We start from the raw sequence: 27,262 nt of genomic DNA, 5'->3' as shown, positions 1-27,262 counted from the left end.
ACTGGGTCATTGTTCTAGGTCAAAATCACTGAAGTCACAGGCAGAGGGAGATTAACAATGAAGCCAATGAAGCGTAAGCTTCAGGACCTCACTTGCGCAGGTCCCTCAATGAGTTTACATAGCTTTGGGGGTTTATTTGTCGATTTTACTTTTCTTTTTCTTTTTTTTAAAGATACAGTCTCACTTTGTCACCCAGGCTGCAATGCATTGGCGCGATCTCGGTTCACTGCAGCCACGACCTCCTGGGCTCAAGCAATCCTCCCACCTCAACCCCCCGAGTAGCTGGGATTACACGCACAGGCCACCACTTCTGGCTAATTTTTGTATTTTTTGTAGAGACAGGGTTTGACCATGTTGCCCAGGCTGGTCTTGAACTCCTGAGCTCAAACAATCCACCCCGCCTCAGCCTCCCAAAGTGCTAGAATTACAGGCATAAGCCACCACACCCAGCTGATTTTTCTTAAAGTAGATCCCCCAAAATTATGTGAGCTTCAGTCCCTACAAAACCTGGAATCACTCTGTCCATTAGACAGGGCAATATAGTGCCTGATGTCTTACATTTTCCCCTCCAGATACCCTCATCTGCTCCAAATACTTCTCCTGCCTGCCCTCTGCCCCAGGAGGCTGACCTCTACAAATTACTTCGCGCTCCCTGTGCCCCCTGGCTTTGGGGTGTGCCCAGTGGAGAACCCCACAGAAGATTGGAGGAAAAAGAAAGGTTGGTTAGAGTAGGTTAAGCCCCTGGATCCTGACTGGCAAGGTCACCTCCAGTCGGCAGGTCCCTCAGCTGAAGGTCACTGCTCCCTGGCCCTCCCTCCAGTTTGCAGTAGTAGCCCTTCCCTTTGTGCCTCAGGTCTGGAAGTGATGACATCACGGCTGCTGCTGACCCACAAGTTACTGCTTCCTCCCTCGTGGTTCCTACCCCCAACACCATTATAAATAGTCTCATTGCAAATAACCTTCCTCAAATTATCCTATTTCGAATTATGTCATCTGCTTCCTGTTGAGACCCTAACAGAGCATGGGCAAGGTGAGCACTCGATAAAATCTGTCAGCAAAAAAGTCTCAAGATTCACACATCTCATGGGTGTGGAATCCCCCAGCAAGACTCTGTGGCCAGAATCCACTGAGAGAAAGACACACACACCCACACCCACACCCACACAAATACACACATATGTTAAGAAAACTTGGAACAGGACTTATCTGTCATAGTGTGACCATGTTCCCCTAACCTCACAATAGACACGTGAAGAAATGTCCCTGTTTCCACACTGGGTTGACAATTGACTGACTTTAAAGCACAATTAAATCAGCAACAGTGTAAGGTAAGAATGGAATGTATTTATTCTGGAGCTCTTGGCCCTGGCACCCTTGATCTGATGGCTCACTGTTAAACACTCCTTACGTGCAGCCCTGTTCCAAGGCAGTTGCCGGCACCTACAACATCATCCACACATGCTGAGATGTCTTCCCAGTGCAGAGCATGGCAGGACACCAGTCCAAGCTGCTGTCACAGAGACAACACGTCTGAAATGCTATAGATGGGGATACAACTCTCGAAGCTAGCAGACCCTTGACACGTTTTTATGAGTTGATAGCTTGGTGTCAAGATCAGGGTCATACATAAGATTGACCAGTGAGGACTTGCTGTTGGTGGGCTTTAGAAATTAAGAATTGATGGCTCACGCCTGTAATCCCAGCACTTTGGGAGGCCGAGGCTGGCGGATCACGAGGTTAGGAGTTTGAGACCAGCTTGGCCAACATAGTGAAACCCTGTCTCTACTAAAGATACAAAAAATTAGCTGGGTGTGGTGGCGGGCACCTGTAATCCCAGCTATTCAGGAGGCTGAGGCGGGAGAATCCCTTGAACCCGGGAGGCGGAGGTTGCAGTGAGCCGAGATCGCACCACTGCACTCCAGCCTGGCAACAGAGTGAGACTCCGTCTCAAAAAAAAAAAAAAAAAAAAAAAAAAAAAGAAGAAGAAGAAGAAGAGGAAATTAAGAATTGTACTAGGCAGGAAAGGTTCATAAAAGTAATCCTGCCATATATTCAAAATATCTATACGGTCCAATCAAATGTTTACAGAGCACTTACTGTGAGCCAGGGATTGAGCCAAATTCCAGGGATCCTGGTTTAATGCTTAAGGAGGCCCTACGATTTGTCAGGCACTGTGATTTTTCACACATATTATTTCCCCAATTCTTAGAGGGGAAAAAAGTCTCAAAGAATTTAGACAATGATTCTTGGTCCCCTGAATCTACTTCCAAATTTTCTTTTTACTGCCCCTTTATGCCCAGCCTCAATACATGAGGACAATCCTTACAAAGAAATAATTTTAGCACAGTGGTGGAGACTTGTACAGAATGCTATCATAGCCTAGTACTGAGATTCCTGGTTAAGGGGTCATCATGGATGAAGCAGGGTGACCTAGTGAATAAAAATTTTCTAGCTTCCCAGTAAAGGCAAACCAACTAAAAATGTATACATGGGATCTGTATTGATTTGCTGCATAGTCAGACCCCAGAGTTCCTTTTTTTTTCATCTCTGGGAGCCCTAACACAAAGGTATAGAAAAATAAAAATAATCCAGGCACTTTGGGAAAGTGTGAGGAGGTTGGTGTTGGCTCCACCGTGGCAGAAACTCAATCTATAAACTTCAAACAAACGCCATAGTCATTAGGAAGCAACATCGTCCTGGTGGGCTGCCCAGGAGGCACTGATTCAACCTGTGAGTCAGTTTATGCATCCTTGTCCTTGTTGTTTTCATCTATAGAATGGGAGCAATCATTCTGGGCCAACCGGCTCTCTGCCACCCCAGGCTGATGGGAGGCAGATGAGGTAATGTTTGAGAAGGGCTTTGATCTATCCAGAACAAAGTCACTAGGGTGTCCTTACTCAGTGTAAGTGGCCTAAGAAAAGCCCAAGAAAATATTACTTCCTGGGAGAAAGGAAAGGAGAGAGGAGTGAGGGGCAGAATGTGATCAGGGTCTTCTGAGTACCCTGACCCTGGTTTGTACTCCCTGACCTGCTCTTGATGCTTTATCTCATCCCAAGTGCCCAGAACCCTTATTTCCCTTTTAGCAAGGACTTTTGAGGATCTACCATGTGTCAGGCAGAGTGTCTGATATGGATTGGCTGCATCCCCACCCAAATCTCATCTTGAATTATAGTTCCCATAATCCCCACGTGTCATGGGTAGGAGTGAGTTCTCCTGAGATTTGATCGTTTTATAAGGGGCTTTCCCCCACCTCACTCATACTTCTCCTTGATGCCGCTCTGTGAAGGACGTGTTTGCTTCCCCTTCTGCCATGACTGTAAGTTTCCTGTGGCCTCCGCAGCCATTCTGAACTGTGAGTTACTTAAACCTCCTTCCTTTATCAATTACCCAGTCTCAGGTATGACTTTATTAGCAGCATGAGCGCAGACTAATACAGTCCTTAACACGTTTACAATACAGTGGGAAAACCAGACACGTCCACTAATTCTAGTAACTATGATCTTTATGAGAACCTATTACATGCTGGGAAAACCATCTCATGTAACCTTGTGAGGTGGGTGATACGACCCCAGTGTCCAGATGAAGAGACAAAGCCCCAGTGAAATGAACTGATTTGCTCAAGGTCACACTGCTAGTGGCCAGTAAAGCTGCCTCACTTCGAATCCATCCTGATATCAATCACAGCTGTTGACACAGGAAAGGGTAATGAGGCAAGGGCTAACTGGAGGCACACAGACTCCACACAGTAAGAATGCAGGAAGAAGAGTAAATCGTTCTACCAAGCCTCACAGAGAAGCCTGAGAAGGTAGAGAAGGCAGCATGAACCCAGTTACTCTGCTGAACTAATATGGTTCCTCCCACAATGGTAGAGATAGGTTCTTTTAGATATTATGACACAGTAATAGATTATTATAATTATTCTGAGGTCAGAAGTGGATGAAACAAGTTTTAAAAGCCTAGAAAATGTTTCCTTCTTCTTTTCTTCCTCCTGATAATGACATCAGTGGTGATGATGGTAACGATGATGATGATGACACTGACGATGGCAGCTTCCATTTATTGAGTTTGAAGCATTTGCCAAGAACCGCACTAATACTTTATAAACACCATTTCCAGAAATCTTCACAATATTTTAGGAGGTTGGTAACTTTACCCCCAGTATAGAGATAAGGATACTGGAGCTCAGATAAGGTAAGTCACTTGCTGAAGGTCACACAGCTAGTAAATGATGCAGTTGGGCCTTAAGCCAAAGTTTCGACTGACTCAGAAGACCAAATGCTTAACCACTCTACTGTGCAGTTCACCAAACACTCACCATTTCATATGCTTATATCTTCTGAGCTGGTTTTCAAAATGCCATGGCTATTTTATCTTCCTGAAATCCTGAGGGATTAATAACAGAGGGAAATTTAATGTGTGGGCCTCCCACAATGACTGAATTGTTTCCCAGTGCCCTGGTGAAATTCTCTGAGCTGAGGATGTTGTAAGCTGCCTGCAGGTGGGTTGCTTTCTGCCTTCCTGTTGGGAGGTGTGCTCGATATGATCTGTCGACACTCAGCATCCATTTCTACTGCCTTCTTCTGTACCTTCCTACTGCACAGGCTGCAAAACTAAAAATTGCGCTTCCCAGAAACCCTAGTACTTAGGGCTCTGGATGCAAAAAGTTCCACCAGTTAAAGTCCTCAAAGAAGATTTGGAGGGCAGGGTGAGGTGGCAACATGGTCATGGTGTTGTCTTGGGATTTTTCCACAGCCGTGTTCCACTGCCTTGTCCCTAATGTCATGACTGTCAGAAGACACTCATCTGTTGGGTTGGTAACAGTATCAGCTTCCTGATATAGTTGTGAGTTTATGTAGTAAAGATATGGAACTTGCCCAAAGAGAGGTCTGGCCTTCATTCTCCGCAATTGGAAGCCCTTGGAATATCATGCTCGATAGAACTGTCTTTGTTTGCCTGGGGGCCTTGGGTCACCAGATAGTCTAAATATAATGTAGGGTGGGGGCTGGTCATATCAGATGGTCTTAGGATGCTGGTTGCTCATGCCAGAAACACCAGCAATGCAATTTAGGGTGAGTGCTTTGGGTCACACTGTATCAGTGTGGTCCATAGGGACCAGAGACTGAGATCAGCCATATGGACAACCATACCTTCATGACAGAGTCCCAGTAAAAACTCTGGACACCAAGGCTTGGATGTGCCTCCCTGGTCCACAGCACTCCATGTGTATTTTCACAAAGTGATACTGGGAAGAAACACCATCCTAACTCCATGAAAAGAAGACCACGCAACTGTGAATTTGGAACCCTCTCTAGCCTCTGCTTCTTCTCTTGGCTGATTTTAACATGTAACCTTTCCCTGTAGTAAGCCATACCCATGAGTATTACAGCTTTTAATGAGTTCTAGGAATCTTTCTAGCAAATTATCCAAATTGAAAAAGGTTTAGGGAGCCCCTCAGATTTTGCAATTAATTTCAGAAGTGAGGGAAGTCTTACGGGCTATGTTCTCTCCAACTGTACAGTTGGCTAACACTCTTGCAGAGTTCTCAAACTCTCTAGCCCCAGTGGCAGCCTCCTCATTCTTCCCCTTTAGATTGTTGCAGAGCTGGTGGCTCCCCTGACAAGGCAGTTCTGCAATGCTTGAGCTACTGCTTTTTAATCCCTATACTAAATCCCTTTGTGCTTTAAACACCTAGCAGGTTAACAGGTTAACAGGACACAGTTAACTGTGTCCCATGTTAAATATTGACTAATACAGAAGAGAAAAGAGACACAAATAAATGCGATCTGTCATCAATTATAAGATGCATGCTTTTCCTACTTGAATACCTCTGAAATCTGGATGTATCTTTCAATCAATGCCAATTATAATTGGCAGTGTTTTTTTCTTTATTAATAATACATAAAATAATGGGGCATCTAACACTTGATGGAGTCTTAGATTTGCTGAAATTCTAGGATATCTGGTGTTTGCTTCATCAGAAAGTCTCTCCAGATCATTTCTCCTCTTCATTTTACTTCTCACATTGCACACTGGATCCGATGCCCCCAAACCCAAGGGTGTGGACTTCCTCCTTTCTTTCACTTTACGCTCTTTGAAAGTGAAGACAAATACTGTTAGAGAAAGAGAGAAGCAATGTGCTAATACAATAGGACATGGGTTTCGTGATTGAGAGAGGCCTGAATCTGAAACCTTCCTCTACCACTTAATTGCTGTGTGACCTTGTATAAATTATTAATCTTGCTGAGTCTCCTTCTCATCTATAAATGACAGTGGCTGTTGGGATTAAATGAGATAGCCTCTATACAATTCTTGGCCCTAGTAGGCACTCAGTAAAGGCTTTCCCTACTCCTTCTGCTCATCCTTCTCTTATTGCTCTCCTTCTGAACATCATGAGGTCTGCCTCTCACATCACTCCATGTCCCAGAGCCAAGCTGCAAGCAGCTGTTATCATTTATTGTCCGTGGCTAGACATAGACTCAAGTCAAATATACATACATGTTCATATCCAGTCGCCAACTTGCAAACTGGGAAAGGAAGGAGAGTTGTGTTAAAAACAAAAGCAAATTGTTGCTTTTATTTTTGCAACCATCCAACTCTTGTCGTGTTTTGATTTCAGGGCTGCTCCAAGATTCTGGGACAAAAGGCACTATATATAAGCATTATTATGAGACTCAAAGGGGGCTCTGAGCAAAACAAAATCCTTTTATTACAGAGAATTGGAAAGACTTGTTGCCAAATATAGTTACTGCATGGAAAATGCGTTTTTCCTTTTTTCCCCACGTCATCACCATTGCCACCACCGTGCTGTAGCTAAACCCACACCCTATCAATTAATCTATCTACAAATATTTTAAATAATAATGACTAACATCTTTTGGCAGTTACATGTGCCAAGCATGGTCCCAAGTACTTTATATCTTGTATCTCATTTGGTCTTCCCAGCAGCTCTTCCCAGAGGTAGGTATCATTATTAGCACATTTGACAGGTGAGGAAATTAAGCCTTGGAGAACTTAGGCAACTTGCTCAAAGTTGCCTAAGCAAATAGCTAAAAAGAGGCAAAGTCAGGATTTGAATGCAGCTGTATGATATCAATGATTACGTACTTCCTCTATGTCAAAGGGAATACGGGATTGCACAGCAAAGATGGGTACATGTCCCTGATCCTCAGAAATCTGTAATCTGATTATCAAGATAAATGTCAAGTGACGGCACACTAGTAGCTGTCCCAGCAGTTGAGGTGTCACAGAAATCTTAGTGAGCCAGGGTTTTCGAGAAGACAGAGTTCAGAGGCTATACTCTGTTTATGAATTACCGTGTCCCCCTCCCTGCTCCCTGACCAATTTCTCTGGCCTCGTGGTTTCCTCCTAGTTCAGGCAACAAGGGATTTCCAGCCCCATGCCTCAAAGAATGCCACAAGAAAGGGAACAAAGATGATGGCAATTCTTGGCTTCCAAATTTTAAAATACAATCTTGAAACTCATGGTAGAAGCAATGTATTTCAGAGAAGATTTTCAGAGTTTCAGAAATGTATGCTTTGGAGTATCAAATGTCAAGGCCTTGGAGGAAAGGCCAGAGCATAGCAGAAGTTTCAGAAGACCTTTTTCCAGTGTAGCAGTGGATATGTTTCCTAGAATGAGGAACAGAGAGAAGAAGGAAGGGAGAAAGAGTGTCATTGCCAAGGTGTCTTTGAGAAGGACCCTCTCTGTAGCTTGCCCCAAGACCAAATCCCAGACAGTGGAGGAGACAGAATCTCACATGGGGATGCATTTGATGGGTCTCAGAGCATCAGGTCTCACCTGTATCCTGGACTCTCTCCCTCAGGCACTGGTTCTGTGGTGTTACAGGCTAAACTCCATCCCCTCTCATTCCTGTGCTGCAGTCCTAACCCCTAAGACGTCAGAATGTGACTGCATTTGGAGACAGGGCCTATAAAGACGTGATCACTTAAAAATGAGGTCACTGGGGTGGGCCTTCATCCAATCTCACTGGTGTCCTTATACAAACAGGAAATTTAGACCCAGAGACATGCAGAGGGAAGACTCTGAAGACACAAGGAGAAGACGGCCATCCACACGCTGTGAGAGGCCTCAGGAGAAACCAACTCTACTAACACCTTGATCTTGGACTGTGAGAACAGAAGTAAACTGTGAGAAAATAAGCTTCTCTTGTTCAAGTCACTCACTGTCTGGCATTTTGTTATGACTGCCCTAGTGGACTAACACTTGACCTTAGAGCTGCAGAGCTGCGCGGCTCTGATCTGGGCCAATCCCCACACCCCAGAGCCTGGCTCCCCCTGCCCCTCCTGAGGTCTGGGCTGTGGCTCCGGGCTCAGTGCTCCATCTCTATCTTGCACCAGCATCTTGCAGCCACCTATGTGTGAGCCCCATCAGGAGTCCTTTCTTCTTCTGCCACTCAGATTAGAGGGAAACTTCTAAGAGGCCAAAGCATGAATCGAGAGAGAGAGAGAGAGAGAGAGAGATATGTTGATGCAACTACTTTTAAATGTTAAATAGATTGATAGAACTCCTAGGAACATAGCAGAATGGCGCAGGAATGAAACGATGTCCAACAATGAATTCCTAAAAAGAAAAAAGTATTAAATAATAAATACAGAAAAAAATTCCACATTGAATTCCTAATAAGAAAATAATAATAATAATAATAATAATAAAGGAATTGTGTTGCACTCCTATTATGGGAGGTCTGCGGACAATGCTGAGTTGTTTAACCTTCACTATCAACTCTGAAAGACAGGTATGATTACCACGACCTAACAGATGAGAAATAAGATCTTTAGCTGTAATTATGGCTAGTTAGTGACAGTGGGGTTTTATAGCCGAGGCTATCTGACTCCGAAGCCATGATAACCCTATACTGCCTATTAAATTAGATAAGTGGGCATTTTCCTCTCTTTTTCTGCACAAATGTCTCTAGCTAATACTTCAAGAGAGAGAATGAATAATCAGCAAGTTCATAAATTATACTCACTTCAAGCAAACAAGCCAATTGTTGTTTGTCTCTCACAGGTGTGGCTTGATTGCTGACCATTAGTGGCCATTAATAAAATAAACCAGGCTACCACACACAAGTATGTTTCAATTTCCCAGGACTTGCATTTCACACCAGGGAGCTGAGCTCAGCCAATGTTTTCATAAGCTAACACCTGCAAAAGAGACAGAAAGCATGATCTAACTGAAGTACCATTTATCTTTGGGAATTAAAATATAAACCAAAGGATAATTTGTGAACTTGATCATTCTTTCCCCTCACTGTCATTGGTCTCAGCTTAACACAGAGATAAGCCTCAGGTGTTTTGCAAATCTGTTAGACAGCTTTAAGAGGAGTCAGGACGTATTGCAGGGCCTTTGGACACCTCCGTTGGTTTAACCTGATGTTTATTCATTTACCATTCAACAAATAAAGACTGAGCACCTAGTGTGTCCCAAGCACTGCACTAGGCTCTCAGGATAGGAATGAACAAGAAAAGATTGCTGTCCTCAAGTGTCCACACTCTAAGGGGGCAGATGGACACAAACTTATGATGATAGGACAAGGGGGCGGTGGCATTACGAGGTGGAATTCTGCTCCCACCGGCCAGTTTTCATGAGGAAAGTTCAATTCCACACCCCAGGGGATGTACTCTTGGAAAGAAATTGTAGCCTCTCTCCCACTCACTCCTCCTGAGTAAAGAGAAGTGACTTGCCAGATCAGTAAGACGGAGAAAGCATCCAACGTGAGGCTGAGTTCCCCTGACCCACCCACTCTCTCACTGTCTCTCTTTATCTGCTTGCCTGCCCCTGCATCCAAGGTGTAAGAAAGCTTGGGTTAGGCCCAAGACCTGCCTTCCTAACTAGATCTGGAAGGACAAATCTCTCTCTGGAGGCTCATAGGTGTGGGGCAGGGACTCCTTGCATTTGGCTGTGAATGGCTGGCCTCAGCAGAGTTGCCCCAAAATTTAGATCTGGAGCCAAAGTCTAATGAAGCTCAATTGGCCACAGGTCAACCCATATTCTCCAATCAAGCTTTACCTATAATAAGGCTAGCATTTTGATATCATCTGTGTGGTTCTATGCCTATACTTCCATTTATTTCCAAACTCAGAGGGAAAGAAAGAATGTTATTCAATCACCAGTAGTTATGACAGTGGTGAGAGGGAGGAAATGCATGAGCAAAGAGGAGAAATAGCCAACCCAGTGCAGGGAAGGGGCTGGTGGGTAAGGCTGGACCCCTGAGTGAGGTTCTGAAAAAGGAGTAGATATGACTCAAGCAAATAGGGATGGGAAGGGCATTCCTGGCAGGGAGAAGGGCATATGCAAAGGCACGGAAGTATAAAAGAAGCTCAGTGCATTTGAGAAATTGCTACCCTCATCTCTTGACTCTCCAGGGATGGCACCTGCTTAGCTCTGGCGTCTCTCTTTGGATGGATCTCTGTCTTCACTTCCTCATCTCCAGCCATACGTTAACCGTCTCTAACGCAGCATCTACCTCCTTCACACCACCAAAAGCATCCTTGCTAAGGCCACCCATGACCACGTGGTACTAATTACAATTACCATTGTTCAGTTTTTATCTCACCAGGGCTCTTTCAACATTCACCACAATTGACCATTCTCTTCTTCTTCAAGTACTTTTTTCTCTTGGCTTCTATAACACTGCTTTGTCCTGATTTCTGTTTTTCTCTACGAAAACTCCTTACGCTAACATTTCTTCTTTGGCTCCAATTTCTAAGTCTTCAAGGCCCTTTTCTCTATCTTTATGTTAGAATTTTTTGAAGAGATGGAATCTTGTTCTATTGCCCAGGCTGGTCTCGAACTCCTAGGCTCAAGTGATCCTCCTGCCTCTGCCTCCCAAATAACTGAGATGACAGGTGTCAGCCACCGCACCCAGCTTATGTTTGGATCTTTATGTTCAAATCTACATGGATATCAGGGGGTGGAGATGAAAACTTAGGAATTATTAACATCTAGTTGTCTGCTGGAGATGGGAGTGGATCATTCATGAGGACGGATGAGCTACCCTAAGAAGTGAGTGCAGATTTTTAAAAAATCCTGCTAGGCGCGGTGGCTCACGCCTGTAATCCCAGCACTTTGGGAGGCCGAGGTGGGTGGATCACGAGGTCAGGAGGTTGAGACCATCCTGGCTAAGACGGTGAAACCCCAACTCTACTAAAAACACAAAAAATTAGCCGAGCGTGGTGGCAGGCGCCTGTAGTCCCAGCTACTCAGGAGGCTGAGGCAGGAGAATGGCGTGAACCCGGGAGGCGGAACTTGCAGTGAGCTGAGATCGCGCCACTGCACTCCAGCCTGGGCGACAGAGCGTGAGACTCCGTCTCCACAAAAAAAAAAAAAAAAAAAAATCAGAGTCAGTGGTAATGGTGAAGTAGCTTCCATCATACTAACCTCCCACAAGACAGCAGCCAAAAGCAGGCAGAAACCAAAGGGGATTTGACCCTTGAAAGAAGGAGCCACACTGGGGGAGCGCCTTGTTTATTTGACTTTTCTACTGAGGACACTTCGCACTCTGCATGCCACAGGGTGGCTAGAACTCAAGAAGAAAACCAGCTGGGTGCGGTGGCTCACGCCTGTAATCCCAGCACTTTGGGAGGCTGAGGAGGGCGGATCATGAGGTCAGGAACTCGAGACCAGCCTGGCCAACAGGGTGAAACCCCATCTCTACTAAAGACACAAAAAATTAGCCGAGCATGGTGGTGCGAGCCTGTAATCCCAGCTACTCGGGAGGCCAAGCAAGAGAATAGCTTGAACCAGGAGGCAGAGGTTGCAATGAGCTGAGATTGCGCCATTGCACTCCAGCCTGGGCGATAGGGTGAGGCTCCATCTCAAAAAAAAAAAAAAAAAAAAAAAAGAGGAAAACCACAGTTTTATTACCCTGAGGAGTCAGAGGATGGGGTTCTGAACTGCTAGAGCACTTGGAAACTGAGGGAAGGCAGACATCCCACAATGGCGGTAGCCAAGAGGGGCAGCCCTAAAACCCCCATATATACACCCCGAAATCACAGGCTGATTAGTGAATTGCACATGCATGAGCAAGATTTCAAGGAGCCCAAGGGGGAAACAATAATTGGAAGGCTAAAAGAACAGTGCACAGATTTCAGCAACTGCCCACTGTGAGGGAGACCAAGTTTGGGGTTTGAGTACTGCCAAGTTAGAGGAGCTTAATAAACATTTCAGGCTGTCCATTGAAACCCTGCAAAAAGACCACGACTGAAGATGAAAGGCTATGTCCAAGTTCTAAGGAACTAAGAAACAGAGATGCAATGATGTCAAGTAGTTGTTTTAGGCACATAGTTAATGAGTTTAGGGCTGGGATTCAAACCCACCTGGTTGGCTTGTCGAAGTTGTCAGAATCAAAATGAAGTCATGGATATTAAGGAAATCCTAACAAAGACAGCTGGGGAAGGCCATAAAGAGAAGTTCCTCATGCTTGTATGTCTTTGACTAAAAGCTATCATGAAAGACTGCAAAAACCACAATCTTGCGCAAAGGCCATTGCAGAAAAAATCCTTCTGCAAGGACATCTTCCCAGCAATTGCCTGTCTAACCTCAGATTGGCATCACCCTTGTTATTGATCTTTGTAGCCAAGGATAATTATTTCCAAACAGTTGTGTAATCCTCCTCATTTTTCTTCTTTAAAAACCTTTGTCTTCCTTTACCTTCCTGAGTATGCATGTAGTTTACCAGAGCATGCATTTCCCCATTCCAATGCTCTGTTCCCAAATAAAGTGCTTTTCTTTTAGCAAGCCTCCCTCTGGTCGTGATTTGGGATGACAGACCCTATAGCCCATGCCCTTGCCACTGCCCTCCACTGCCTCTGTCTCTGTGCCCTGCGTTTTTTCTTCAAAGCACCCATCACCAAATTCAATATCCAAATACAATTGCATATTTGGTGGTTTGTCTTCTGCACTAGGCGAAGATTCCTGGGCAGAGAGCTCACCTAGCCCCTGGCACACCCACGAAATATTTGTTGAATGAATAAATGAATCATTTGGTATGGCTGATTTACCAATGCCTGAGCGTGTATAATGTATTAATATCTCTCCTGGTAGCAAAAATATATCATTGAAAACGCATCCATGCCATATGATTTCACCCCCTTGTGATCCTGGAGTGAATTAAATCACCAATAATCACTCTCGTTTACAGCTGGGTTTGTACATATCTGTTACTGACTATTTTTAAGCATGATCAGGAATTCCTAAGCGTAGTATGAATGGCTCGGTATTTTGATTAATCAGCTCAGTAGGGAAAATTTCTATGGGTAATCAGACTGAACATAAAGACAGGGCACATGCTGAGAATGAATGAAGGGAGGGAAAAGAGGGAGAGAGAAGGACAGAGGTAAGAATTCTTTTGTAGCCAGAAAAGCAGTTTGAGTCAGTGCCACTGAACATGTAAAGTTGCTTTTTTTTTTTTTTTTTTTAGATGGTGTTTCGCTTTTGTTGCCCAACCTGGAGTGCAATGGCACGATCTTGGCTCACAGCAACCGCCACCTCCCAGGTTCAAGCCATTTTCCTGCCTCAGCCTCCCAGGTAGCTGGGACTACAGGCATGCACCATCATGCCTGGCTGATTGTTTTTATTTTTAGTAGAGACGAGGTTTCACCATGTTGGCCAGGCTGGTCTCGAACTCCTGACCTCAGGTTATCCGCCCACCTTGGCCTCCCAAAGTGCTGGGACTATAGGTGTGAGCCACCGCACCGGGCCATTAAAGTTTCTGTTTCATTGTGTGTTAGGCTGGCAGCTGCATTAATTTCCTGGGGCTGCTGCAACAAATGACCACCAACGTGGAGACCTATAACAGAAGTGCACGGTTCTGGAGGCCAAAGTCCTAAAGCAAGGTGCCCGCAGAGCTGTGCTGCCTCCGAAGGCTCTAGGAGAGAATCCCTCCGTGCCTCTTGCAGCTGCTGGTGGCTCCTGGCTTTCCTTGGCTACTGCCTGCATCTCTCCAAACCCTGCCCCTGTCTGCACATGGCCTTCTCCCCTGTATGTCTCAGATCTCTCTTTCATTCCTCTTTTAATTAAACCAGTCACTGGATTTAGGGCCTACTCTGAATCTAGGATGATCTCATCTCCACATCCTTAAATTAAAGACTTTGTTTCCAAATGAGATCACGTTCACAGGTACCCAGAGTTAGAACTTGGATGTACCCTTTTGGGGGACACAATTCAACCCACTGCAGCGGATGTTGCTGCGTAATTCCCTTTAACGGAGGTAAAGAGTGGAGACTAAATTGAAGGAATAAAAAAATGACATGGATAAAACTAAACAGATATAAAAAGAGAATAGAAAAATATAAGAGGTTATAAAAGATTTATGGAAATTTTGTGTGGTCAAAGCTTACTGAGATTGGATAAATTTGTTTATAAGGTTTTATTAAAATTAGGTTTAGTATGAATACAGAAACACGTATAAAATTTGGTTTTCTCTTTTGAAAAAGATGTTTGTGTAGTATTAATAGGAAGCAAAAACTGTAGTAGTAAAGAAATGATGTTTAACCTTCTTTGAGTTATCTTATATATGCATATTATTAACAGGTGTTCCAAAATTATATGATTCCTAAAATGTTGATATGTCTTGGTATATTTTATGTCATAATTATGACTATTTGGTTAAATTTTTGTAGAAAATAACCAAAAAAAAAAAAAAAAAGAGTGGAGACTGCCCTGACAGTCAACTTCCCCTGCCCCCGGGTGTTGCTGGGCATGTCTCCACGGCTACATGTTCTCTCCAAATTGGAGCCTGCTCTGACCCAAGCCCAGTAATGGGTGTCGTTTTATTCTCACAAGTACTCTGCAAGGTCCCCACTTTCCAGAGAAGGAAATACATACCCAAAGAGGTTAAATCAGCTGCTCAGGGTCACATACATGGAGGTGCAATGTTTGAATTCAGGTGCATCTTCTCCAAAGCCAGGGATATGGCCGTCCCACACTGCCTGAAACACTTCTATTAAAGAGCCACTGTATTCTCAAAACTCATTTGTTAAAATACAGTCTCTTCCTGAGAGAGGTTACCCAAGACTTGCTAGAAACCCAGATTGTGGAAGACTATATTAAATCATCTTCTTCTAGAACCTGAGAAACCCCAGGGGCACGCACATAGGGAGAGACACTAAGATGGAGCTTTGGTATAAGGGTAAACTCACACATTGAGAAACTGATGCCCAGAGAGGTTAAGTGACTGGAGCAGGAGTACATAGCAAATCAGAAATCAGACCTGGGAATCCTGATTCTGCATCAGAAAACTTGGAAGACATCAGTCAATTGAAAGATCCTAAACTGGCTGTGTTGAAGGATTGCTATTAATGGAATCAAGTTTAAACAGCAAAGTCTCAGCCAGATTCCCCATGGTCAGCCCTTTCTGGGAGGCCTCCATAACCGAACAGTTCAGATAGGAGAGTTTTAGCATGGAATGAGCGTTAGAGACCTGAGATTCAGTAGTTTGAGTAGCCACTTCTCCCCTCTGAGCGGCAGTTTCCTCAGCTTTCAGCAAAAACGTGGCTTTAATATCTCAAAAGTGCCTCTAGCACTAAATATGTATTGTTCTGAAGCTCCTAGAGCTTGGGCAAGCCTCAGTGCCCACCAGAGCTAATTCAAACTCCAAATAGACATTGGTTGTTTCCATTGCCTGACACCGTTTCCCCCTTCCTCTATTACCTGCACTTCACCATTCCAGTGGGGAACCATCATCTATAACTTTTACCTTGCAGTTGAAAAGAGCTGACCACTTCGGCTCTGTAGTGAGCATGTGACTTAGGCCTAACCAATCAGAGCAGTTTGTACCCTGAAGATTGTGATTTGTTCAGGAATAGATATCCATTCAATCTGAGCCAATGAGATTCAGTCCAGAGGCTTTTGTTGAAAATACTTGGAGAAAGAAGTTCTCTGTCTGCTGGCATTGCCAAGCAGTGAGAATCTCACTATGTGAGCCAGGGAGGTCAGTGTGAAGGGGAGCTTGAGTATGGTAAACCGAGTCCTGGTAACACTGACATTGCTGGAGCGTCTAGATGCAACCTTGCCTGAGTTCCAAACACTCATGCTCCAAACACTCTTGCCCAAGCTCTAGTTTTAGTTACATAAGCCAGAGTAATTATATTCCTATTTTTTTCTTTTTTTGCTTAAGCCACTTTAAGTTATCACTTGCAACTAAAAGTTTCCTGATTGATACCAAAAAACCCTCATTTTAAGGATGAGAAGATGGAAACCCAGAATGAAAAAGTAGCTTTTCCATAAAATCTGATAGCAGAAAGCCGTCAAGCCAATTCCCACTATTTACAGATAAAGAAGTTGAATCTTGAATGCCCGTCAAGTCCAATTCCCACTATTTACAGATAAAGAAACTGGTGTCCAGAGATGAGAAGAGGCTTGTTATGTGTATACAACACACACATATGCACACACTCACATTGCAGTGTGAGTTGTCTTATTACAATACTGAGAAACTCTGTTTATCATCAAACATTTCATATACCTCCTATTACACATGAGAGAATTATTATCTAGCCTGGTGCCGTGAAATGCTTTTTTCCCATAATGGAATTTTACTCTGGAAGTGTATTTTGGTATTAAAAGGTTCCACTTTATAATGTCGATGGTTCAATCTGTGATCTAAAAGGCACTTAAATGCTTTGAACAAGAAGCATAAAAAGCTTTTATTGCAAAAGCCTTGCTAGATCTACCAATTTTGCCATTGATCCTTTTCCCCTGAAGACTGCTTTTGGAAGCAGCTGTTGCAGAAGCAAATCCCATGGCAGGGTTGGGTCTCCTGCGGGTTAGTAAGACACATTTCAGAGGGCTGTGCTTTCTGCGTGCCCATATGCAGATACCAAAGCATTCTGGATGGGCTGCAACAAAATGCTTTAAGCACATCACTCCAAGCAAAGACATTTGAGCCATCCAGAAAGGCCATGAAGTTTGAGTTTAACTCCCCTCATTAATCTCAGTGTGTTTCCTCCATTAGGTCACTTCATTGTAAAATAGGTTCAATAATACTAGTATCCAGGCCGGGCGTGGTGGCTCATGCTTGTAATCCCAGCACTGTGGGAGGCTGAGGGGGGGCGGATCACTTGAGGCCAGGAGTTCTAGACCAGGCAAGCCAATATGGCGAAACCCCATCTCGACTAAAAAGAAAATACAAAAATCAGCTGGGTGCGGTGGCGTATGCCTGTGGTCCCAGCTACTTGGGAGGCTGAGGCATGTGAATGGCTTGAGCTTGGGAGACAAAGTTGCACTCCAGCCTGGGTGACAGAGCAAGATTCTGTCTCAGAAATTATTATTAATAATAATAAAACCAGTATCCAGTGTTCCTGTAGGGATCAGTCAGTTGCAGTTTCTAAGAAACCTGATCCATATTGGTGCCTGGTGAATGCAGTTTCCCTGTTCCTGGTTGGTGTGCTTCCTTCATAACTGAGGGATTCAGGTCCCACAGAGAACAGAGATGTAGTGGAAAAAAACCCCCACTTAACAGCAGGGAGACCCCTGACATCCTAGCTTTACCCTGGGCAGTTAATTCACTTCTCTAAGCCTCCATTTCCTCAATATAAAGAGGCATTTTAATATGTCACAGAACTGTCACTGTCACTCATGTTGTGTATGGACCAATATGGCTGCCTCCGACCTGAATTCCACATGAACTTTCAGCTCAGTTGCCTGCCATGGAAAAGAGAATATGATCAGCACTTCTTAGTCATTGACTCACCCTTTATCAATAGCTGGGGACCAGGGAAATTTGGTCCACTGCCAAGTTAGCAGGGGCTATAGGCAGGAGTATCCCATGAAGGGGCTGTGGGCAGAGAGGCAATGAGAGCTGGAGTAATAGAGCATTTCCCAGAGAGTGCACCATGGACCAGTGGCCCTATCAGAGTTCCAAAGTGAAATAAGTATAGGAAATATTGCGTCCAGCACTTTCTGCAAGATTTCCAATGCCCATCATTGTGTTTAATTTCTATGGTCAGAGGGGGAAAATAATCTTGTTTAATCTTAGACTTCTCAAACTTATTTCACCATGGAACACCTTTTCCCAAGCACCATTTCACAGCACTGATGGAGGGCAGAGCACACTTGAGGGAGCAGGGCTCCAAGATTCCAGAAGCTCAAGTGGAATTTTTAAACTATTTCCTACATTGAGTATTCCTGCTGACACTTCAGTGCTTCCATTTGGGTATTCCAATGCCAAGCTATTCTTTGGCCACATCATTGACTGTTCTCAAAGCATTCATTGATCTGCGCATGTAGTCACATTGACAAAACGCACTCCACTTCCCATGTACTCTCCTAGGCAAAGAGAACACCTGCAAAAATATGGCTCCTGGCTAAAGGGAAGGTAGACACGTGGGTAAAAAAGAGTGAAAAGGCTCATAAGATAAATGTGTGCCTGGTGGAAGTGCGGAGGGTTTGGGGAGAAGCCTTGTTTGAAGGATGAGTTGCTGCCCCTAGGAAAGAGTCAAGGAAGGCAGGATGCAGCACAGGCTATGCATGCAAAGGCCCAGAAGGAAGATAGCAGAGGGGATTTCTGGAATTACAAGGAATTAAATTAGGATAGAGAGCCAGGGATTAGAGGAGAGGAGTGGAAAGGTAAGTAGGGGGCAGGCCATGAAGAATGTACTGAGCCGTGCATGCCAAGGGTATCCTTAAGCATCCTCCAGAGGCAATGGAATAGTCAAATATTCTTTAGTGTGGAGGTGAGGTGACATGGTTAGATTTGTGGTTAACAACAGTCCTAAAACCCTATGGAGGTGGGCTTGGAGAAACCACCCAGAACATTTGATAATGGCTCATAGGCAGGATGTGCTTAAAAGGTTAAAGATGGCTGCAAATTCCTTGTCCGTCTCCTGATTGAAAGATGACGTTTATTTCCCCTCCCCTTTCATCTGGGCTGGACTTAGTGGCTTGCTCGGCCAATGGAATGTGGGAGAAGGGACTTCCAAGCCTAGTCATAAGAATCCTTGCAGTTTCTACCTAGGCTTCTTGGAATACTCACTCTAGAGCAGTAGTGTCCAACCCTTTGAATGCGAGGACATTTTGTGGTGGTGGGTATCACAAAAATTATTCACGGGCCTTTTTTTTTTTTAGCTCATCAGCTATCATTAGTGTTAGTGTATTTCATGTGTGGCCCAAGACAATTCTTCCAGTGTGGCCCAGGGAAGCCAAAAGTTTGGACACCCATGCCCTAGAGAGAGTCAGCTGTCCAATCCCCCTAGGAAAGACCATGCTGCTCTAAGGGTAGCCCAAGCTAGCCGCATGGAGAGGTGCATATTCAAAGAGACCCACTGTGCTAGCTATCCCAGTCAAATCATCAGACATGTCAGTGCAAATGCCATTTAGGGTAATCCAGGTCTAGAAAACACAACATGGAGACAAATTAAAGAGTTCAGCCAGCAGCCAGAACCAAGGCCCCAGTAACACAGCTCCGGGAGGTCCCCCAGCCATCTCTTATTGTTCAGGTCATCCTTGCGGAGGTGGAGCCATTGTGAATCAGAGACCAGCTATCTTGCATGCCCTGCCCCAATTCCTAACCTACAAAACTGTGCATATAATACAATGGGGCTATTGTTTTATGCCACTAACTTTTGGGGTGTTTGTTACACTGCAAGAGATAAACATGATACTGGACAAATTCAAGTTGAAGTTCATCTAGTGAAACCATCCTGTGAACAGAAGTTACTGTTTGATAGCTACGGAGTCTCCATTTGGAAAATGAAGAATTCCGAAGATGGATGGTACTGACGGTTTCACAACAGTGGGAATATGGTTAATGCCACTGAACTGTGTGCATTTAAAAATGGTTAGGATGGGAAATGTTATGTTATGTGTATTTTACACAATTAAAAATTTCTCAGTCTTGTGAAAAGATTGGGAGCAGTGCACACGCATGCATGCACACACACGCATGCACACACGCACACACACATGCACGCACACACACTTCTCAGACACATTTCCTATTTCACAGCACAATCTTACCATGTCCTCTGCCCTAGCATGTGTCACTTCATAGCCACAATTCTGAAGCACTGGGGTCAGTGTCCCTTGAGAAGGAACATGGCCATAAATATGGAGAACCTCATTAGTAGGTGGGTTTCATTAATTAATAAGAATTTAATACAATTCCAGGAGCCAAGCAACAACACCACGTTAGTCGTTTTGTTCCCATGGCAAGACCATCTCTGCAGTGATTTCTTATGTTCCTGGGTCAAATCGAAGACCTCACTGCAAAGCCAGCCAAAGCCTCCCTTCAAGGAAGGCACTTTTGGGCACTTCAAGACATTCGTCTTCTCCCAAGGCTCAAAGTCTGCCTAGACACTGCCGAAGACGAAGCATAGCCTCCCATTGCTTTTGGTATTGGAAGTGCAGGGGAGGTGCTGAGAGGCCTTGGGGAGGTGAAGCCATTCTGCAGGAAGGGGAAAGGGTTTGGGGAGGGTCCTAGGGAGAGCATCCTCACCAAGATACTGCCAGAGAGGAGCTGAGCACAGGTCTCTGATCATATTTCACTCATGTTTCAGAGTGCTTTGTTATGTGTCCTTCACATTTCAGAGTGAAATATAATCAGAGACCTGTGCTCAGCTCCCGGTTCTGAACCTAACAGTCTCTGTGACATTATGAGGGTTTCTCTGTCTCATGATGGGGGCTTCTCTGTCTCAGTGGCAGGTATCACGGGGTCACACTGGGGTATTAAACTTGCAAACTATCTATCAGGTCTGGGAGGAAGAGCCTTACCATGAGCCTAAAGGATTGTTGTGGTTGAATTTTGTCTCTCAAAAATTCATATGTTGAAGTCCTAACCCCCAGTACCTAAAATCAGAGCTTACCTGAAATCAGGGTCATTGTAGATATAATTTGTTAAGATGAAGCCATACTGGAGTAGGGTGAGCCCCTAATACATCACAACTGATATGCTTAATACAAGAGGAAAGTAGGACACAGATACACACCCAGGGAGCATACTGTGTGAACATCAGAGTCTGCGGCCACAAACCAAGGAGCTACCAGAAGCTCCAAAAGAGGCCTGGAACAGAGCCTTCCCTAGCACCTTCAGAGGGAACATGGCCCTTCCCACACTTTGATCTTGGGCTTCTAGCCTCCAGCACTGTGAGACAATAAATTTTTGTTGTTCTAAGCCAAGCAGTTTGTGGTACTTTGTTACAGCAGCCCTGGGAAACTAATACGAGGTTGATTTGTTTCGCAAACATGCCTTCCTGGAACTCCTCTCATGTCCTGGGCCCCATGTACCGAGACGAGTAGGACACATGTCTCTTTGTGCTCAAGTGTCCCCTTGAGAGAAAAACTTATCACAAAGTGTTATGAGCAAATTGTGTCCCCCCTAGATTCATATGTTGAAGTCCTAACCCTCAGACTGTGACGGTCGATTTGGAGATAGGCCTTAAGTTAAAATGAGTCATTGGGGTGGGTCCCAATCCAATAGGACTGGTGTCCTTATGGGAAGGGGAGATTAGGACATGGATACACACAGGAGGAAGACAATGTGAAGACACAGCAAGATGTCAACCATCTGGCCGGGCGCAGTGGCTCATGCCTGTAATCCCAGCGCTTTGGGAGGCCAAGGCAGGTGGATCACAAGGTCAGAAGATCGAGACCAGCCTGGCTAACACGGTGAAACCTCGTCTCTACTAAAAATACAAAAAATTAGCCAGGCGTGGTGGCATGCACCTGTGGTCCCAGCTACTTGGGAAACTGAGGCAGGTGAATGGTTTGAACCCAGGAGGCGGAGGTTGCTGAGCCGAGACTGTGCCACTGCACTCCAGCCTAGGTGACAGAGTGAGGCTCTGCCTCAAAAAAAAAGATGTCAACCATCTATAAGCTGAGGAGAGAGGTCTCAGGAGAAACCAGTCCTGCTGACATCCTGATCTTGGACTTCTAGCCTCCAGGGCTGTGAGAAAATAAATTTCTGTTGTGTAATTCCCCAATCTGTGGTACTTTGTTATGGCAACCTGACCAAACCAATGTGAAAAGCAACGTGCTAAGTTCAAAATGAACACAATGCAGAGAAGAGGCTCCCAACCTGACCCAGGGAATCTGGAAGGGCTTATGAGAATAAGTGACATCCAAAATTTGGATAACCCCCAGGACTGTGAGGGACAAGTTGTCCATTCCATAAGCATCCATGTTCTGCTTCACTTTGGGGACTCTGGCAGTGGGCTCACTCTCTCCCATCTGAAGACAAAACCCAGAATATCTGGATGTGACCAAGACAAGACTCTCCTTTCCACAGAGGGGTTCTCGTCAGCAGAAGAGCAGCCAGATTGCTGGGGAGGGTCAGCCAGGCCTCTTATGATTCTGCAATTCCATATGAACTCCGCTGCACAGGGAGGGGTCTCATTTCCCTGACTCTACCCCTATCAGGATCCATACTGGGGCCTGGTACATAGCAGATTCTCTCAAATTGTTCATTGAACAGAAGTGAGAGAAGAGCTGGACTTCAGCCCAGCCTATTCCTGGGGTCCCAGTTGCCGCAGTGGCCTTGAAGTGTTTGCACAGCTTCTGCAGACAACTGGGACACCTGCTCCTTCACATGGGGGCATGGACCTACTCATCAAGTCAGCCCATCTGTGACCAACGCAATGGGTCATGAAGCAGGAAGTTACACCGTGCAAGATGGCAGTACACGGGGCATCTCACCCAAGCTGAGCCAATCAGCCCCTTCTCTGAGGATTCTGAATTGAAGGGATGGGGAAAAAAGATGGTGAAAGAGAGACAGACACAAAGAGAGCCTGGGACAAAGTGACACACACACATAACACACACACACACACAATCCACACAGCCTTTGTCCCTGGTTCGAGTCCCTTCCTCCCTTCCAGAGGCTGACAAAGCTCACCTAGCAGTGATGGGAGTTGAAGATTCCTATTATCCCTGCCTCCAACCCCATTGGTTCTTCCCAGGAAGAATACTTAAATATGCCTACCACCAGGGGCCTTGGAGGGTTATTTTACAACAAAACAATGAAAAAATAAGAGAAATCTTGGCAAACTTTAAAGAAAATACAGTTAATTGCCACTGACATTCTCTCTTAGGTTGCATAAGCAAGTGCTGGGCTTAATCACATGCATTATTGCAATCAGCCTGCCAATCACATTTTGAAATATTTCATTTTTGACATAATTACAGTAGAATACCCACAACCCATCAATAATATGGATAAGGCAAGATTGATATTGTGTTTCCAAGAGATGCCTGACAAAGGCATCGTAGCTTTTGTTCAGGGAAGAAAGGCAGGAGGGAGAGCATCTCCCTCTCCCTTTAGGACAGGTTTAGCCAGACTGTCTAGAACGTCACTCACAAGAGGCTGGAAAACCCCACTCTTTGGAACCGTAATTGGGAATTTTCAATTATTCAAGCCTCGTGTAGGTTATGCTTATGGAGTAACAAATTCAAAATGAACGCTATAACCTGGGGCCTTTGTGCTTACATGTTATTGTGAAATGGAAGCCTATTGTGAATTGCTCTTTTATGTTAATTTACCTCATTTTACTTATTAGATCCTTGCTGTAGATCAGTTGATTCATGTGTACGATTCTAAGAAGTAAAATGTGCAGAGAGAAATTGTAAAATTCGGACTTCCAACATACCCAGTAGCTTGGCCATGGGCCCCCTACCACCCCCTACACCTTTTGTCTTTTCATCAAGGTAGGGCTTTGCCTTTATTCCCAACAGCGGGGATTAGAAACCTCAGACAAACCCTCAGACAAGGTTGTTCAAAGGATGACTTTTTTTTTTTTTTGCATACTGAGTTCAGTTCTTTCAGGAGAACCCGTTATCCACTTAGTTGAAGTGCAGAAGTTGAGAGAAGGAGGAGGAAGCTCAGATCTAAGGAGAGCATGTCCCTACTCAAACCTTTGTTCTAGAAGCTTTGCTTATGATGGACAAACAACTGGGCATGTTTGACCAACAAAAGGGGGCATGAAACCTCTCACAAGCACACCCCGGGGGTCTGGCACAGAGATGGGGGTAGAGTCCTGTGGGTCTGCAGCATGGCTTTGCAGCTATTGCACCCACCCTGGGCTCTCCCTTTTCAGAAAGGCCCTGGCACCTGCCAACTGGCCCTGCCCACAGGGCCGACTTCCCCACCAGGCAGCACAGGCCCAGAGCCAGGCCCCTGATACTTTCCAGAGCCTACAAACACGTCTGACTTTCTTTCAGAATTAGAGGGGGGGGGGGGGGGGAAGAAGTTTTAGATCACAGAAAACGTTTTAATATGCAATGTTAATATATTTGTCTTTATACTCATGCATTCATAAAATATAGCTTTAACACATTTAAATTTTTTATTGTGATAAAATATACATAAAATTTACCATCTTAACAATTTTTTAGTGTACAGTTCAGTTGTGTTAAGTTCATTTACATTGATGTGCAACCTATCTCCAGAACTCTTTTCACTTGCCAAACTGAAGCTCTGTACCCATTATACAATTCTCCATTCTCCTCTCCCACAGTCCCTGGCAACTACCATTCTCTTCTCTGTCTCTATGAATTTGACTACTATTGGTACTTTATATAAGTGGAATCATACAATATTTTTTGTTTGTTTATTTTAAAAAGACAGGGTCTCAATCTGTCACCCAGGCTGGTGTGCAGTGGCATGATCATAGCTCACTGCAGCCTTGAACTCTTGGGCTCAATCAATCCTCCTGCCTTAGCCTCCCAAGAAGCTGAGACTATAGGCATGCACCCCTACACCTAGCTAATTTTTAAATTTTTTGTAGAGAGAGGGATCTCGTTGTGTTGCTCAGGCTGGTCTTGAACTCCTGGCCCTGGTAGTATTTGTCTTTTTGTGTCTGGCTTATTTCACTCGGCATAATGAACTCCAGGTCCATGCATGTTGCAGTACGTGTCAGAATCATCTTCCTCTTTAAGGCTGGATAATATCCCATTGTATGGATGGAACACATTTGCTTTCCAGTCGTCTATAGGTGGACACTTGGGTTGCTTCCATCTTTTGATTATTGTCAATAATGCCGCTGTGAACATGGGCATATAAATATCCGTGAGTCCCTACTTGCAATTCTTTTGAGTATATACCCAGAAGTGGAATTGCTGGGGATCATATGAGAATTCTATTTTTAATTTTTTGAGAAAGCACCATATTGTTTTCCCCATCAGCTACACCATTTTACATTCCTACCAATGGTAGGCAAAGGTTCCAACTTCTCCACATCCTCACCAACACTGTTCACTTCTGTTTTTTGGTTTGATTTGGTTGATAGCGGCCATCCCAATGGGTGAGAGGTAGTATTTTTAATATTTTTTCTTAGAGGAAGAGACCCGCAAAGACAATAGTGTCTCAGACTCATGACAGCCAGAGCGTGGCCCTGCTGGCCTCCATCAGCCTCTTGAGGGTCTTCTGGCCTCTTGGTGCCGCAGCCAGAGTGGCCTCTCCCATTCCCGCCTGGAGATTTCACTCCTCTGCTTCATACTCTTTTATGGTGTTCTGCATCCAGAATGTTCCGATCCCTTGCTTCTGTGCCTGTCATGCTGCCTGAAAGCACCAGGAGACAGGGGCTGACTCGTGAACAGTACTTGGAAAATACGGACTGAAGAACACATAGCATTGCCCTGTCATGCATTCAAGAATGCACAGTAGCCCCCACTGAGGTTGTCTGCAATCCACAGCAACCATTCACGGGTGGGCCCTCAGCACTCCATGGAGGCTGCCTCGCTTAGTTCTGTGTTGATTCCTGTGGCTGCTATAACAAATCACAATACACTGGGTGGCTTTAAGCAACAGAAGGGGACCCTCTCACAGTTCTAGTGGCCAGACCTCTGAAGTCAGCATCACTGTGCTGAAATCAAGGCTCTAGAGGAGAATCTGTTGCATCTCCTGGTGGCTCTTCCACGTGGCTGCCCACATCCCTTGGCCTATGGCCGCATCCCTCTAATCTCTGCCTCTATTATCACATTGCCTTCTCCTTTGTGTGTGTGTCACATCTCCTCCTGCCTCTCTCTTATAAGGATATAGGTGATAGTATTTAGGGCCCGCCAGATAATCCAGGATGATCTGCCCATTTTGAGGCAGTAACTCTATCACATCTGCAAAGACACTTTTCCAAATCAGGTAACATTTACAGGTTCCAGGGATTGGGTCCTGATATATTTGGGGGGCATTATTCAGGCTACCACAGTTCCCCACACAACCCCATGAGGCATGTCTCCTGTATTTTGGAGGTAAGAAGCTGTGACTGGGGAGGTAGGTGCTTAACGAGTGACATGCTGAGGTCACACATCCCCTTTGGGTGAGATGGTTAATGCGCCAGATTCCAGAGTCTTAGCTCTTCATGGGGCTTCTCAGAGACAAACCCCAGCTTCTAGGACTCCAGCTCTGCCTCACACAACCCCTACAGTCCTGCCCCTGGACCTCAGGACGGTAGAGACTCCCCCACCCCCAACCCAAGACAGTAGGTCCCTATCTTATTGAGTGCCAAGACTCTTTTTGCTATGCTGTAGAGGGAGATATAACTATTTGTTTTAGGAAAATTTTCTGAAATAAAAACCACTTTTCTGAAAGAATGATTTCCACATTACCCAATATTCACGGCGGAATTGTATCCCCCTAAATTCCTACCTTGAAGTCCTAACTCCGAGCTCCTAAGAATATGACCTTATTTGGAAATAGGGTCATAGCAGATGTAATGGTCAGGAGGAGGTCATACTGGAGTAGGGTGAGCCCTAGCTCAATATGACAGGTGTCCTTATAAAAAGAGGAAACGTGGTCACAGACACACACACAGGGAGAATACGATTTGAAGGGAGTTCTGCTGCCACAAGCCAAGGAGTTACCAGAAGCTCAGAGACAGACCTGGAATGGATCCCTCCCAAGAGCCTTCAGAGGGAGCACAACCCTGCCCACACCTTGATCTTGGACTTCTGGCGTCCAACACTGGGAAAGAATGAGCGTCTATTGCTTAAGTCACCCAGTTTGTGGTGCTTTGTGACAGCAGCCTTAGCACATGAATACACCTGGTAAGGCCGATCACTGAACTAACCAGAAACTTCATTCCCTGCTGCCTCTCCATGCCTGGGTAGGCAAGGCTGACCCGCTTTTAGGCTGGGGGGTGCTGTCTTGTACCATTCAATGCAGGCACCAAAGTGTGCTTTCTATGGCCTTCCTCACTAGCTGTGAGCATTATCATCACAACGTGGGGTGTGGTATGGTGTCTTGTATAACATGACCTGAGAAAAAGAAAGAAGAAAGGGAGGGAAGGAGAGAGGGACAGAGGAAGGAAGGAAGGAA

The 27,262-nt window shown here is 45.0% G+C and overlaps 1 long non-coding RNA gene across 1 annotated transcript in view; it reads right to left on the bottom strand.

Moving 5' to 3' along the window:
- Positions 1-5,868: 5,868 nt before the first annotated feature.
- LOC130540804 (uncharacterized) overlaps positions 5,869-27,262 on the bottom strand; it is a 50,603-nt gene continuing 29,209 nt past the window's right edge. Inside the window, exon 4 of the long non-coding RNA XR_008954807.1 lies at positions 5,869-6,110. This is a non-coding gene — a long non-coding RNA (uncharacterized LOC130540804). The remainder of the gene's footprint in view (positions 6,111-27,262) is intronic.

Source organism: Pan paniscus, chromosome 15 (genome assembly GCF_029289425.2).
Source record: "Pan paniscus chromosome 15, NHGRI_mPanPan1-v2.0_pri, whole genome shotgun sequence".
In the NCBI taxonomy this organism is placed as follows: domain Eukaryota; kingdom Metazoa; phylum Chordata; class Mammalia; order Primates; family Hominidae; genus Pan; species Pan paniscus.
Note: the sequence above shows the minus strand (reverse complement) of the source record. Positions and strands in the feature narration are given on the sequence as shown.